The following is a 16,808-nucleotide window of genomic DNA, read 5'->3' on the forward strand; positions in this document are numbered from 1 at the left end:
AACTTTTGGAGATGATCTATAACAAACATGTTTTTACATTTGAACTTCACTCCAAAACTTAATTCTTGTATCTATTAAAATTAATTGTGTACATGTCTTTGACTCAGCAACTCCAGTTCTGGAACTCCATACTGTGTAGAAATAAATATGTATAGGACAGGAATGTTTATAATGACAAAAACAACTGGAAGCAACTTGAATGTCTATTGGCAAACTCTCTATCTCTCTCTAGATATATAGATGATAAAGATATAGATATGGATAAAGATATAGATATAAATTATTGTGTATCTGTACTATAAAACTATACTGTCCAGTCAGCAGTCACTAGCCACATGGGCTACAGAGCACTTGAAATATGGTGAATCCAAGTCCAGGTATGCTGTGAGTACAAAGTGTACACTGCACATCAATGACTTAACATGAAAAATAAGCATGTAAAATGTCTCATTTATAACTTTTTATATTGATTAAATGCTAAAATGATCTCTCAGATGTGAGTTAATTAACATAATTACTAAATTTTTTTCTATTTCTTTTTATGTTTTTTAAATGTGGCTGATAGAAAATTTATTAGATTTGTGACTTGCGTTGTATTTTTTTAAAGATTTTATTTTACAAAAAAAAAAAAAAAAAAAAAAGATTTTATTTTACTTTTTTATTCATGAGAGACACAGAGAAAGAGAGAGAGGCAGAGACGCAGGCAGAGGGAGAAGCAGGCTCCGTGCAGGGAGCCCGACATGGGACTTGATCCCAGGACTCCAGAATCAAGCCCTGGGCCAAAGGCAGGCACTTAACCGCTGAGCCACCCAGGGATCCCCCTTGCATTGTATTTTTGTTAGCATGCTATAGACTAGGAATTGACAAACTCTGTAAAGTTTCTGTTGCAACAGCTAAGCTGAGAATATACAAACAAATGAACATGACTATGTCCCTGTAAGACTTTCTTTATGGACACTAAAATTTAAATTTTCATAAAACTCTCATGTATCAGGAAATACTTTTCTATTTTACTTTCCCCCCAACTATTTAAAAATATAAAAATAACTCTCAGCTCAAGGAGCATGTAAAAACAAGTAGCAGCACATATTAGCCCATAAGCCATACCTTACTTTAGACTAAAAAACAGTATTGCAAAGAATGGAGTAGGTCTATATGTATTAGACGTGCTTTCTCTAAACTAAAACAGCCTATTGCAGAACAACATGTAGACTAAGATTTCATGTCTATAAAAAAGTTTATCATGCTTCTATGTTTATCTAATGTTCTGTGACCAGATCACTATGGAAGGATACACACCAAACTGTTCAAACTATTACCACCGCACATAAGATTGGAGGCAAAGAAGCAGACATCTGCCTAGGATAAGTGTTCCTAATGACTATAATCACGTATGACTGTTAATTAAATTTCTGATAAAATAAAATGTACCTCACCTCACATGTAGTACATGTGGTTTACAATTTCAGAAAACCACAAAATTTCCATCATATATATAAAGGGCTTCATCACTGAAATGTTCATATATATGCTTATTTCCTCTGAACATGTTTTCTGTGTATCATAACTACAAAAAGTGGAGAGAATAATTTAGACCAGAACAAAAAACAATGGTATAAAATATTAAGTGCAAGATATTATCACCCTACTTTGCATTGCCTTTCCATTTGTACATCTAGCTTGTCTCAAATTCTACCCTTTAAATGAGTAGTGTGTCCTATGACTAGTTATAAATACTGAAACATCATCTGGGTTCTTGCAAAAGAATGTTCTCATAAGCTCTTATTTGTTCAGGACATAATTAATAGTGTTGATGTAGCAGACACCTTCATTTTCAGTTTGTACTAGTTATCCATTGCTGCATAGTAAATTACTCCCCAAATTCTTAGAGGCCTAAAGCAAAAATATACTCTCTCACAGTTTCTGTGCATTAAGAATTCAGGAGCAGTTTAGCTGTTTGTTCTGACTCACAGTCTCTCCAAAGGCTGCAGACGATCTATGAGCCAGAGCTGCAATCATCTGAAGGCTTGACTGGGGCCAGAGGATTTATTTCCATGATGGTTCACACAGATGACGATTGGCAGGTTTCATGTCCTTGATACATGAACCCCTCCATAGATCTGTGTAATGATCTTGTGGCATGGCAGCTAGAAGACGGGAGCTTCATTGCCTCTTATGGCCCAGCCTTTGAAGTCACGCATCCACAATGTTCTATTAGTTTACAGTTCAGCTCTCATCAATGTGGGAAGGCTGTGGATACCAGGAAGCTTGCTGGTATCGTATCCACTGGTATCATGGGACACCATCTTGGAAGCAGCCAGTATTCAAAAATATTTAGAGATAGCCAGAGGCATGGCCTAAATCTAGCTACTAGCCATGTTTTACAAATGGAAATGTGATTATATTATTCTAATTTTGTTTGTAGCTGTATTGCAGGGAAAAAAATCTTTATGTTATATTGAAAGCATACTTAACTATAACTTGTCAAATACATGACAACCAACAAATCAGTGCTGTTAAAACACTTAGAGAATTCAGGGTATTTTATACAAGCAAATTATCTAACTGCATAATTCACATGCAGAAGTGAGAAAATACAAGTAGTAAGGCATTAAATGGAAAAAAAATTATATTGTAAAAATTACCTGCTTTAGCTTATTATTTTCCTGACACAGTGGCATAGCATAAAAAGTACAAGAATTCATCTGGTAAAGAATTAGGTTCCTAATCAGTGTATAGAATGCATTTCTGGAAAAGAAATACATATGCATAGAAAAAAGACTGGAAGACTATACACTGACAGTAACAGTGGTTATGTCTGGGTGTTTGCATGGGACGTTATTGTTTTCCTTCTTGCTTATGTGTTTTTATCCATGATGTTCACAGAGAAAATGAATTAATTACTTTTATAATAAGCAAAGACTCGTGTAAAAATGCTCATAGCCTTTTTTTCTGGCATACATTAAGTCATTTCTCTTCCCTAAATTGCCTTTTGAATAATTTTATTTGATATCCATAAATCACTCTTACAAACCAAGAAAGGATAAGTTACCTATTCTAATATTTATCCCTGAGGCCACTAGAAGCTAATTGTGAACCTGTGAAATAAGAAGCAAGTTTCATGTGCATTACTTTACTGTTATGCTCAATAAGGTCAAAGGTAAAGGTTTTGTCTCTTTCTGGTCCATAAAATATGGATTGCCATTTTCGAAGTACATCAACACTGGTAATAGCTATTCCCATTAGTCAGTCATATAATCTTATGAAATATTGACATGATAAAACAATGCAACTGAGAAAAAACCAATAGAGCACACGTTTTATTGACAAATAAATGCACAGGCTTAAATTGTCTCTCACCACCTTTATACCTGATTGACATGTTATCAGAAAAATAAAGATTTAAACTGGCCAAGATCAATGATTTCAAAATGATTCTTTAGTGCTTCATCAGATAAAAATACAAATTCAATCCAATCATAATTCACATTTGGGTTCATGCCACTTTGACAGTTACATTTTATGGCAAAATGTACTTTAATTTCATATTCAAACCTTTTCCCAGCTTTTCTTAGAGAATTCACTTTTTAATTTATGATACTTCCTTGCTCAATTCAAGCTTCATTCACTTTTGGATACTTTGGAAAGATAAATAACTGACAAATTCTGCCATTCATGAGTAATGTACTGCCGGTAACTTAAGAAAATAAAATAGGTGGCCAAAGAGATATATTTGTGTTACAAATAAATATGTATCATATGTATAAGTAATAACAATAAATTAGAAATATGTCATCAAAATGCTTTCCTATTTTACTGAGCTTAAATTTTATACTGTAATATATTGTTAGGTCATATACATTTTAAGAATGAAGTACCTCAGTTGTAGCTTATGCTGACTACAACTATGTTTGAATGTAAAGTGTGCAAGCTAAGCCACATATCTACATCTTATTAGAGACTGCTACTTTCCATCTACATCTTTTGAGAATTTTTTTTCTTTTGCTAAAATATGTCATCACAACACTAATCAACACAAAACTTGAAAGTGAGGATATTTCCATGTAGTGCTTAAAACTTTTCTCCAATTTATAAGCCATAGCACAAGAAGTACTCTTCATAAGAAGAATAACCATAACATTTATTGAGTACTGTCTACATGCTAGGAACACTTCCATGTAGACTCTTCCACATGTGTTATTATTTCATTTAATCTTGTAACCTCCTGTCAAGGTGGAAAATATTACTTCCACTTCACAGATGAGGCAATTCACATCAGTCTGAACCCAAAGCCTGAATTCTTAACTGCTATACCACAAAAAGTTAATTGATGTGTGTATATCTGTGCCCTATATACTTGCTTTTCTCATTCACAGGTGAGATCATTAACATCACTCACCTGGTGACAAGGACTCATACCAAAATCAGAGACTAGAAGCTTCAAGTAGCCATTACAGGACCTGCCTTGCTTTAAAGAAATTTCAAACATTGCACATCATCTTTTTTCTCTAGATCTGATCATAAGCAGAACGTTTCAAGCATGGTCAAAAATTGCAAATTCTACTACCTTGAGCTAACCAAACCCTGTTCTGTTCTTCCTTTTAGTGATTGGGATGAAATAAACAACAGAAGGGAATAGTGAACATGAAGGTGACTTCCTTGTATCCATGCTGCCCCAGATGAAGGACTAAGCCAATCATGGTCATTCCATCCCCCACCCCTGCCATTGCCACTCAGTAAGAGTTTTCAACTGGTAATGAGATGTACAGAGACATCTCATTGGGGGCAGAGGGCTGCTTCTAGGCAAAGATCTTTCCCCTAAGAGAGAACCAGAGGGAGAAATAAACTCTTTCTTTCTTCTAGATACTACTGCGACTGGATAGAAAAGACTTCCAAAACATTTTGTCACCAGAGCCTTAAGAATGGCTCCATGAAGAAATGAAGAGGTTGAGCACTTTGATGACAAAGAGCTCACTAAACCATTGAGAATACCAGACTTAGAGCTTATCTAACCTCTAGATTTCCTGTTAAGTGAGATAATATATCTTCCATATTTTTAAAATGAGTTTGAGTCAAATTTCTGTTACTTACACCCATTAGCACCATACTTTATACCAGTGGGAACAAACAATGGTCATACACTTGGGCACTGAAGATCCTTCTTAAGTGACTAGTGTGCCAATCACTACATCTACATCCCAAAATGTAGTGACATAAAACAACAAGTTATTGTGCTCACCAATTCTGTGGGTCAGGAATCTGTTGGACAGGGCACAGAGGGAAGAGCATTTCTGTGCTCCATTGTGTCTGAGGCCTCTGAGAGAGGCTTTAGATTCCTTGGAGTCCTCTGAGTCCTTGAACACTACAGCTTGAGTCATCTAAAGGCTCATTCAGTCAAACATCTTATGGTTTTGCTGGCTATTGGCTGTGAAGTTAGTTGAAGCTGCTGTCCGGAACATCTACACCTGCCATCACCATTGGCCTTAGCTTCCTCAAACCATAGTGACAGAGTTCCATGGGTGAGCATCTCAAAAGAGAGTGAGGACCAGGGAGAATCCATATCACCTTTGGTAAGCTTACTTCCAGAGTTACCCAGTATCACTTCCACTGCATTCTACTGCTTACAGCATTTCCCAAGTTCCACCCAGTTTCAAGAAGGAGGAAAAAGGAAATGCCATCATCACATTGGAAGAATAATACGTGGGATGGGATTGGAAAGGCAATCTGCCACGGTTTGCCTTTTGGCCATGATAATTCACATTCCTAGCATGTGCAAAATATACACGTTCCTCTCCTGAAACCCTCAAATCTTATTACAAAATCAGGTCACAGTCAAGGATCTTATCACATGAATCAGGTTCAGCTACAGATGAGGCTACTTAAATGCACTTCCTTAAATATAGCCCCTTACATTCCTCTCCATCTTAAGACCTGTGAATCAGAGGCAAGTAATCTACCTTTGAGGCATCCAATAGTTGGACGGATACAAAATAATTGCTAAAGTTGGTCTCTATTCATAAAAGTGGGGCAGGGAGACATGTTTAAGACCCTTAAAAGCCCTGTTGTTTGTCTGAAGCACCACCTTAAACCTTTCTTCGTTCTTAATAGTTTTACAGCCACACTCTTGCATTTATCTTTATAAAAATGTTTTCTTGACATTATCCTGGATTTGATCTCCAACTGGAAAACATTTCCTAATTTGAGAATCTTAGAGAGTCTGGAATGAGAAACAGTTTTACTTTAAACTTGGCAAAGCCTGGCTCCTTTATGTTTGCTATAAATTTTACTCAAAATCTGAACAAGTTCATGAGGCACCTTTCCTATTTTCCACATTCCTATAGGTAACTGTGTTGATAAACTTTCTACCCCCCTACTCCACTAACAAAAGGCCTTGGATTTCAGCTTCCAGTATCATTTTCCTCATGTTCTTTTAAGACCTCACCAATAGCCTCTTTGAGGGCATGACTTCTGCTACCCATGTACTCCTCTCAAGACTCTCCAAGAGACCTGCCAGGTCTCCACTAAGATTATCTTCATGGTCCTTCCAGTTCCATCTACCTCTTAATCCCAAAGCCACTTCCACACGCTTGAGATTTTAGTTATGGTACCTCCTCACTTTGGTACAAAATATATTCCTGTTATTACGGTTACTTACCAAATTACCCCAAAACTTACTGGCATAGAACAATCAGTCATTGTGCTCACAGAATTATGATAGGACAGAACAGAGATGACTTGTTTCTGCTCCATGATTTTTTAGACATCGGAAGGAAAACTCAAAGTCTGGAAAATCAAGTCACCTGAAGGCTCCTAGGTCTTACCACTTGAGTAAGAGTTCCTCTTGGGCTGTTAGCTTGGACACCAACACATCACTCTCCTGTGCACCTTGACCATCCTCAAAACATGTCTCTTGGGTTCCAAAGCAAGAGTCTTGAGAAATAGTAAAGTTTGGCAGAAGTCACATCACCGTTTATGAACTGGCTCTGGAAATGACTCAATGTCATCTCTGCCATACTTTATTGGTTAAATTACAAAAGCCCACCCAGTTTAAAGGTGAGAGAAAAAGACCTCACCTATTGATGGAACAGTATGTGCATTATATTGTAAAAATAGTAGGTGTGATAGAATATACAGATATGGCTATGATGGAAAATACGATCTGCTACAGCAAGCTTGGAGATCTGTTTGATTAGAGATAATTTTACATCTACAGACTGTAGTTTATAAGTAGTCCCTAAATCACTGAATCACTGGCTGGATAAAAGACCTGAGTCTGACCACTGTCTGGTCATCCAGAACAAGATTCTATCCCTTTGTATACCTCAGTATTAGTTATTTATAAAGGAAATTATGATTACTTATAAAAGAGATTTCTTAAATAAATGATCTCTAAATTCTTTCCATGTCAAGTATTCTATAACTCATCTATTTTAAAAGATGCACAAATATTTTCCACCAGCTGATATCTGTGTCATCTTTATTACATAGCTTTGCTTAAACATCAGTATTCTCATCTATGAAATGAGTATAACAGTGTTTACCCCTTAAGGTCATTATAAGAATGAAAAGATATATGTAGAAACACTTAAAACAAAGACTGAAATGAGTTAAGTACTCAGTATTGCTTATTTTTTTAATTTTCAGTCACATTTTGAGAACCATGCTCGACCACTTGGGAAGCATGTAATCCCCCCAAAAAAGGCTACTTTTGTATTAACAAGATATGTATAACCTCAGCCTCAAATAAGTGTGAATAGAAATTATTCTTTTCTGCTATTTTTAATAAGAAATATTTATTGGTACCAGGCCTGGTTTTAAAGATTTACATGCATTTGATGCTTACATAAACCTTATAAGGTAGTTTTTAGAATTGAAAATTACTTCCTTTACCTACCCTGTGAAATGTTACTTTTTAGACTGTTATAAATTCTCTATATTTTTAATAATTTTCACTTTCCTGAACTACCAGATATACCAGGCAAAATGTTTAAGAGATACTGAGGGTTATTAATAGACATCATTAGTAATAAACCATAATGCTAATTTCATGCCCCAAATGCCTCTTATCTTGCTCCGATTGAAAAGCATTCCTTCCACTGGCCCTCTTGGCCTCATGTCACCCCCACAGCATAGCCAAGAGTTGGTTCCCCTTCTAAAAGAAGTGGATAATCTAAGGAGCAATATGAAAGCTAATGAGGGTCTCTACAATAAAACTTTCCTAAAAAGAGAGGTATGCCGAAAAGTCTCCTAATCATATGATATCCTTGTTCCAATCCTTATCTTTTGAATAACCAAGTTATTCCTTAAATTATATGATGGTTTTAAAAATTAAACAGTTTTCTTACCCCGGGACTTTTCAGAGCTAATATTTGAGAAACCCCAAGGAGGGTCTGTGAAGCATTTCCCATACAGATTTAATGTTGACACACTTTTTTCTTTGCTGTTGGACTAGCGTTCCCTGGAATACAATTCGGGGACTGCCGAGATGAACTTATCAGTAATTTGCATAATGGTGTCAGCTAATCAGATGGAGAAATGGTAGTCTTGACTTAGAAAGAGAGAAGAATGAAGACACGTCCAGGGTAGACCATCCCGGAGGAGTGGCACAATGAAGCACTCGAGACTTCAGCATCAGCAGGAGGACAAGAAAGCCCACAAACCAGAAACAGGAAGAGGGAAACTCCCCCACATAAGTTCATCTCACTTCACATCATTTTCTTCAAGCCTCCAAACTTCTGCAGGCCATTTGATTCATTCAAGATCTGAACACTAAGGCACCCGATCCAGGGACTTCCTGCAGGCCGGTCCTGACTAATCTTTGTACTCCAGAGTATGAATGATCATTGATGAAATGTGGGGCAGAAACTAATTGAGGAATGGCAAATAGGTTTCACCCCAGCTTGTCAATGCTGATCAATCATAGTACCTTTCATCCCTTTTTGTTAATAATAATTTTTTCTTAAATTTGTGAAACCTTGCATCTTCTTTGTGATATGAAGGGAAATGAAACCACTGTAAACCATTTAGGTTTATAATAATAGTGACCATAAAGCTTTGTCTACACACATTGTATTATTCCTTTTGGAATAAAAATTACATTTTATTTGTGAAGTTTTGAATTAGATACCACCTCTTACTGACATAGAAGTCCATACTTTTCAAGGGAATAGCCTTTGTCACTATTTAAAGCACTTATTCACATAAGTATACCATGTGTTATCCATCTTTGACATCTCAAAATGTTCCACTTAATTTTACTTGATTAAAACTGTAATTTTTTTAGCCTTCCTCAACTTTCCACAATTGATCTTGTCATATAAGGCAGTGAGTCCAAATAACAGAGAGAAAAAGAGAAATTTTTCAAGTGTTTTTAAATTCAAAAAATTATATGAAACTTCCTTTTGATAGATCATTTTTATAGTAAAATGCACTTAATGATATGTCTACTATACTTGCTTTTAGGCAAATTTTGTAGAGAATTGGGCCCTCAAATTTGTCAGGTATAGTGTTTTAACAGTCTAATCATGAAGGATGCTTACATGCCAGATAAAAATGTTCTTCACTCACATTAGAAGACTTGGACATTTTTGTGTATGTGATATTCTCCAGCACCTACTGGATGAGCTTTTTAAAAATACATGTGCTTCCCGAAATGTTGAAAATCTGTGATTAGTCACACCACTAACTTCTAGATTTACTCATTAGTTTATTCAGCACATATTTCTAGAATACCTGCTCCGAGCCAAAAACTTGGACAGAGAATTGAAGAAAAATACATTCATTGATTGCATTCATTCATTCATTCATTCATTCAACAAATCTTTATGAGCTAGGCTTTATGCTAGGGATATAATGATGAATAAGACAAGATACTGTCTGGGGAGACAGGCAATCAAATAATCACAACCATGAATCCAAAAGATGAGAGAAAGTTTAAGAAACCAAAGCCAAGAGTTTGTGACTTGACCAGGGCATTCAATTGGGGGTAAATCAGTTTCTAGGGCATGGGGCACCCCGTCCACCCATCGTGTTCAGAGGTAATAATAGATAATGGCTCCCACTTCCTGCCCTCTCATTGAGTGCCAGGTCGTCTTCATAGATGATGATTCCATTTCATTCTGATAGTGTTCCAAAATTATTTGGAAAGAGAACCTTCAGACGCCTTCCAAAACCTCCTGGTTTTAATCTTTTGGCTCTTCCCTTTTTCTTTCCACCCCTGCCCAGCACACATGCAGATCTCTGAGAACAAATCTATTCTTCTCCCACAAGCTTGGAGATAGGTGGTGCCTTGGAGGTTTTCAGCCCCCTGGCTCAGGTCCCTACCCAGGTAACATGTAAAGCAATAATATACTCCACAATTATCACCAGAACTCTGGTTTCCAAACCTGGCTAAATACCAGAACCACCTACTAAGGGTGCCTTAAAAACAAAAATTTCCCAGAAAAGCATGATCTAGGATAGCATTCCCAAACTCCAGTCTCCAGTCCAGGATCATCAGGATCATCTAAGAACTTGTGAGAAATGCAGAATCTTGAGCCCCATCCCAGACCTGCTGAATCACAAAGTCTGGGGGTACAAAGATACCCAGTGATCTATGTACTAACAAGCCCTCTGGGTGAGTCTAAGGCACTAACCTTTGATCTTGAACTTATGGGGTGGGTGCCTGGAATTATTTTTAAGTACTTAGGTAATTTGGAAGATTAAGAAGATTGGAAACCAAAAGGAACATCACTCATTACAGCTCAAAACAACATTTGGAATGCCACAGGGAGGTAAGGTAAATACTGGAGAAAACCAAAACACTGGGGGGAAAAAATCCCTTGGGAATTAATAAAGGTAAAGGTAAAGAAATTTGGTAGAGGATTCACAAACTAAAGAGGGCTGTTATTAATTGCAGAACATTCAAAATTACACTAAAATATTTTTTAAACATTTATTTTGCAAAATAATTCCATTTTGAGACCTAGAGACTTAATCTTCTTAAGTTATTAATTCTGACGTCATGATTTTTAAAGGAAAATAATTTAAAGAATATGTGCCTGAAAGAGGTAAAATAGCCCTTTTCCTAGAGTTCTTGACCTTGAATAAAATGTGTGGTATTTTTTCTTTCCTTTTTTTTTTTTTAAAGATTTTATTGACGTATTCATGAGAGACAGAGAGAGAGAGAGAGAGGCAGAGACATAGGGAGAGGGAGAAGCAGGCTCTATGCAGGGAGCCGGATGTGGGACTCAATCTGGACACGTCCCGAGTCAAAGGCAGAGGCTCAACGGCTGAGCCACCCAAGCATCCTAGTATTTTTTTCCTGTTAGTTTTTCTACTTATATTTAATGTCACTTTAAATTATTATTATGGGGGCAGGTAGGTGGCACAGTTGGTTAAATGTCCAACTCTTGATTTGGGCTGTGAAATCAAGATGGCCCAGTGTGGAGCCTCCTTAGATTCTTCACTCTCCCCTACCCTATGTCCTTTAAGTTCTTTAACGATTGAAAATTAATAAGAAAGAAAAAAAGAAAATTAATAAGAAAGAGTAAGATCTAGGAAGAATATCACTCTCTTGATTGTAGGCTGCATATAGTACAGGTAAAAAAATAAAATCCTTGATAGGTAAGACTTTTCACTTCTTAGTGAATGCAAAGTAAAGGACCCACAGAGGCACCATAATAGGATATACTTTTGGAATGCAAGAGGTAATTATTAAATCCCAGATCTGCAGAGATCTTGGTCAATGACATGGTCACTTTGAGTCTTTCATGAGATTCATTCCATGTGTCTTGACTGTGCCAAGTACTTTACATGCATAATTGTCCTTTAAAAAAAAAACAAAACATTGTGAGTGTGGGACCACTAGAATCCCCACTCAGATGAGAGAACAAGCTTAGATAGGTTAAGGCACATGGCTGACTCAGTTGACCCCAAGCAACCTGTCTCCAGTCCTCTCCCTGTCACTCTCCTGCCTCCCTCTTGTCTACCATGGTACTACCAGAAACAACATGGTACCAGGAGCACTCAGGCAATGTGGGACTCTTTTGTTTGTTCGCTGTGCACACAGATTGTGCCTGGACTGGCTTAAGGCTTTCAGAGCCCCTTAGAACTCTGACATATATCAAATTTTGAAAAACTGACATGTATCAAATTTTAAAACTATGCTCAACTGTAAAGTAAGCCTACAAATGTTGAACAAAGTTATTTTTCTCACAGTGACTACACAGATGCTTTGTTAAAAGATCAAATGTAAAAATTCTTTAAAATAAATGTTTATTGCTCTGGCTTCACTTGGCATACTAAAAACACATATGGCACAACCCAGGGCTGGCCTATTTCAACCTGATTCACTGAAGATGGGGGTGGGATGAGGAGGAGAGGCAGTAGTTCTTTCTAGACATGTTCCCTACTCAGGGTTAGGGGAAGTACGGCTGGGAGGAGCAGAAAAGAAGCTGCCTTCCACCTGACCTCTGCATACGCTCATCACTAGAAAGCTGCAAGAGAGGGTCTGTGTAAGAGGCTACTCTCCTGGGGGTTGAATATGCTGGTGCCAATCCAGGTTTAGCCACCTTAGTCAAAAAAGATCTTGGCACCCCCCCCCATCCCCAGAACATTTATTTAAGCATGGAAGCATGGGTAACTGCAGTTCTCATGCGTGTGCAGGAACCCCTGTTGGCAGAAGCCCAAGCCAAGGCTCCAGAGCTGTGTATATAAAGCAGGCGGCTACTGTCATTAAGATATGCCAAGAAGAAGAAATCAGGCTTTTGCAATAAACCACATAAAACAAGCTGTGCTCGGCTCTTGGGCTTAGTTGTCTCTGGAAAATGGAAAATTCTTCATCCCAGACCAGTTCTCACTGATTTGGAGACTCTCAGCACTTTGCCTGACCAACCCGCCTTCTAGAACACGAGTTCTTAAATGCCACGGATCCCTGGGCTCCATCATGAACTCCTCACCTTGTTCTGAAGCTTCCATATGAGACTTCTTTTGTGACAAGTGTGGGGAAAATGTAGCAAGAGTTAAAAGTGAATCTCTTACCTCTTTGAACTGTTTTCTTCGTACTTCGTGTACACAGATACACTTTTGATGTGTTAACTAGAAAATCTGACTAGAAAAGAACAAAGCAGCTGTCACTGGAAGGAAGACACTGACAAAAAAACCACACAGTCCTTTATTGAAGAACTGTCAAGCCCATCCTACAGTGCTGGGGTTGTCTGTGGTATTTATCAGAGACCTAGATCTGATGCAGGAAATTAAAAATAATAATAATAATAAATCTGTCCACTGGACATTTATGAAAGGGATCTAAAATTATATTACATTTAAAATAACAAAAATGGGTATTTTAACAATTCAGATACAATGTTGTTTTTACTAGTTATATATATATATATATTTGTATATGCATGTGCATGCTTTCCTAATAGCAAAAATATCCATGTATATAAAGACAAGAAAGGGATACAATGTAGATAAAACACCTATGTAAAGATTAAAAGCATATACATTTTTTCTCACTGTGACAGGAATCTTTTAATGCATTTAAATATTTTTTCCTCAATGTAACTTTCATTTTACTGTTACATATGAAATTGAATCCTTTAAATATTTCTGAAATTAGCTTAAACAAGATCCTTCCAGGCAAATGGATCTCTTTATTTCGTGTTTCTCTACTGACTCGCAAGATTTTCCTGAACATGATTCCCGGCTTTAACGTAATATTCATGCTGTGCTATTTGTTACATATTTGTTTTAAAATTATGTGTTCTAAAAAAAATATGTGTTCTATGTGATATTTGGGCTTATTTCTAACTATTGGACTGCACAGAATTTAATAACCTTTTTCTAAGCAAATAACGCTGTATGTAAAGTGGGGGGGGGTGTTTGTTTGTTTGTTTGTTTACATAATCCCAATAGCATGAACATGAGGAGAAAAGAAATCTGTTTAAGATTGCACAGGAAAAAAATGCTAAACATAACTGGAAATAGTCCGCAGAGTCAGGTGAATGTATTTCCTTGTATTTTTAGGTCATGGTGCTGTTAAGATAGGCTTCGAGGCTTCAAATCTTAGCTGTATCACTTAAGAGCTATCCTGCCATACACAGGTTAGTTAACTTTCCTAAGCCTCAGTTTCTTCATCTGTAAAAGAGGAAAGTATCCACCTCACAAGGGTTGTTTAGACGGGAAAAAAAGAGGGATCCATAGCTAAGTGCTGTATTGAGCAATTCATTCAATTCATTCTACACTGAACCATGTAAAACTGATTGCAGAACAGAACACAGAGCTTCTCAGAGCCTTTCATATACACTGATGAATTTTTAAATCACAAATATAACTCAATATTTGGAATTCCACAGAATCATCTGACCTGGAAGGAACCCTTTTATGATGAGTATTTCTGGAGATCAGTGTTTCTCAGAAGAGAGTCTGAAAGGGCGATGGGGAGGACTTCAAGGAGCATCTTAAGGCAATAGAAATCTTTCTACAGGACTTCTGGGGCTTATATGCATAAAGACTGTTTCAAGACCTGGAGAACTATCTGCAAACTATCGAAATAACTCTTGCTTTAGTTGCAAAGTGCCTCTTGTGGCCTGAGTTGACAAGTGCAGTTTCCGGAGTGCATTGAGAAGAAACTCTCCACAAGACAAACTATTAACTAAACAAATTGCCAGGGATTTTTTTTTTAATTAAGAATTTGAAATTCCCTTCTAAGTGACTTATATGTATTTTTGTATTTAAACATCTATCATATGGCAGCATGGACCAAGCAAGTGCTTAAATTTAGATAAGACAACTACTGGGTGGGAGTCTGATGGACAGTGGGGTGAGTTTTTACAGGTTTTCCATCCGAAATGAACCAAAAGGAAGATTCGCAGGCAGGGGGTGTATACCGTGAGTCCATGATCTCTCATTTATTTTCAAAATACTACATGGAACAAGGGCTTTATCAGTCTCTCTAACTTAACTTTTCAATCAATTGAAGGCAGGACAAATTGATGATTAATTTCTCTCCCTTTTGAAAATTCTGTCCTCTGAAAATTCCAACATTTTAAAAGGATCTGATAAATAATACCAAGTTCATTGGCATTTCAAACAGACAAGACACTTATCTATTTTAAACCATTATGAATGTCATATTTCCATTCAAACTTGGGAAGATCACATTTTCAGCTACCAACCAACTATGGAAAAATCTTTCAGGCAACAATAACCTCTTAATTGAAGATTTCTCTTAAAATTATTTTTATAGAATAATGTGGGTGTTATCCTCCTGAAAAACAAAATTACTTTTAATGAAGCAGTTCAAAATCAGGGCAGGGAAAGAGCAAAGAGTTTCCTTGAGGTTCTGGTGACAGTTTACATAAAAAGATGTTTTATTTTCTCTTTGCAGGGTGTACACCATCATTTTGTCTTATTATTCCTGACATTCAGTTCATCATATTAGCATCTTTGTGGGAAACAAGAAAGCAATTAAGGTTTTTGCTCTTTATTCTTCAGGAGACAGAGATTTTGCTTTCCCTCAAAACTCTTAATGATGAGGCAGCCCTGGTCAAACACCAAATGCACAGATTTTAAAATGCAATAAAGATAGAGCTTTAATAATTTTCAATTACAGTTATTCTGCAATAATGTTAGCGAATCTCATCTAAAAAGTAAATTATTCATTGAATAGGAAATGGGAAAGCTTTGGGATTGTGTGACTCTCCCATTTAAAGTTTCACTAAGATTCTCCTTGATAAGGTTCTTTTAAAAGATTACATATTTTATACTTTGTTTCTATCCCTTTTCTTCATTCAGGATGCTGTTTCTACTTTTTAATATACTTTTCTAACAAAACACGGTAGTTATAGAGTGGCCATTCAGAGGGATCTATTCAGAATAAGTATTCATTCACTTGCTGCCAGAAATACTGATAATATGATATTTTTTATTTCGTTTTAAGAATACATTTTTCATTTTAAGCAAATGAAACTTATAACCAAATTAAAAAAAAAAAAAAACCTGTCATTGGTTTTCATTAGAAAATTGGCAGGAAAAAATCCTGCATGTTGTCTTTGCGTTAGCAAAGCTTGCTTTTCATGTAAATAAATAGGTCATTTATTGGAAAGTGCAGAGAATACAGCAAAACTATAGAATCCCAGAAAATATTTTAAATCAAAATAAAGTATGACACAATAAAAAAAAAAAAGGTAATGCAATTTCCTTTAAAAAAGAAAAGTGTCGCCCTGCTCACAGAACTTGAAACCAAGTCATTCACTTAAGCCATTTTCTCTATTTCTTGTATAGTAATTTCCAGTATTTGTGCTCAGATAAATGTCAGCGTTTTTATCATCGGTCTCCTCACTCTCCTTTCTCTTGCCACAGATTTGGTTACTTTTGTTAATTTTTCTACCTTCAGACTGAAGATGTCACAACTTTAACTTCATGATGAGGTGTGGGCAAAACTCTTGCAGTGAAATTCATGACTGGAAGACTTTGCATTCAGAATTCTAGAACATATTCCAAACTTCCAAGGGACTTATGAGCAGCATTCTTGAGCTCGATAATACATGAATCTGAACTTTTCATTCACTGAATATCACCAGTTTATCTCACAAACCCGAGCCAGTGTGCTTGAGATGACAACGCTGTGAGAAATTTGAAGGAACTTGTCAGATGCTGGTGGTTTCAGCTAAATATTATTTTAAGTTGGTGGGTCTTTTTGTTTGTTTCAAATCTTGTTTAAGGAAAGCATTTGTTTATCCACTTCAATGGGAAACTCCATTATGGTGAGATTAAGTGAATTATTTCTAGTGTCTCTAGACATTGTCCCAGGCTGGAATGAG

The 16,808-nt window shown here is 36.5% G+C and overlaps 1 long non-coding RNA gene across 1 annotated transcript in view; it reads right to left on the reverse strand.

The window, feature by feature from the left end:
• Nucleotides 1-11,043: 11,043 nt before the first annotated feature.
• LOC144291208 (uncharacterized) overlaps nucleotides 11,044-16,808 on the reverse strand; it is a 48,143-nt gene continuing 42,378 nt past the window's right edge. Inside the window, exons 3-4 of the long non-coding RNA XR_013358533.1 lie at nucleotides 13,021-13,090; nucleotides 11,044-11,806 (exon numbers count right to left, since the gene is read on the reverse strand). This is a non-coding gene — a long non-coding RNA (uncharacterized LOC144291208). The remainder of the gene's footprint in view (nucleotides 11,807-13,020; nucleotides 13,091-16,808) is intronic.

The sequence above is a fragment of the Canis aureus genome, chromosome 19 (assembly GCF_053574225.1).
Source record: "Canis aureus isolate CA01 chromosome 19, VMU_Caureus_v.1.0, whole genome shotgun sequence".
Lineage (NCBI taxonomy): Eukaryota > Metazoa > Chordata > Mammalia > Carnivora > Canidae > Canis > Canis aureus.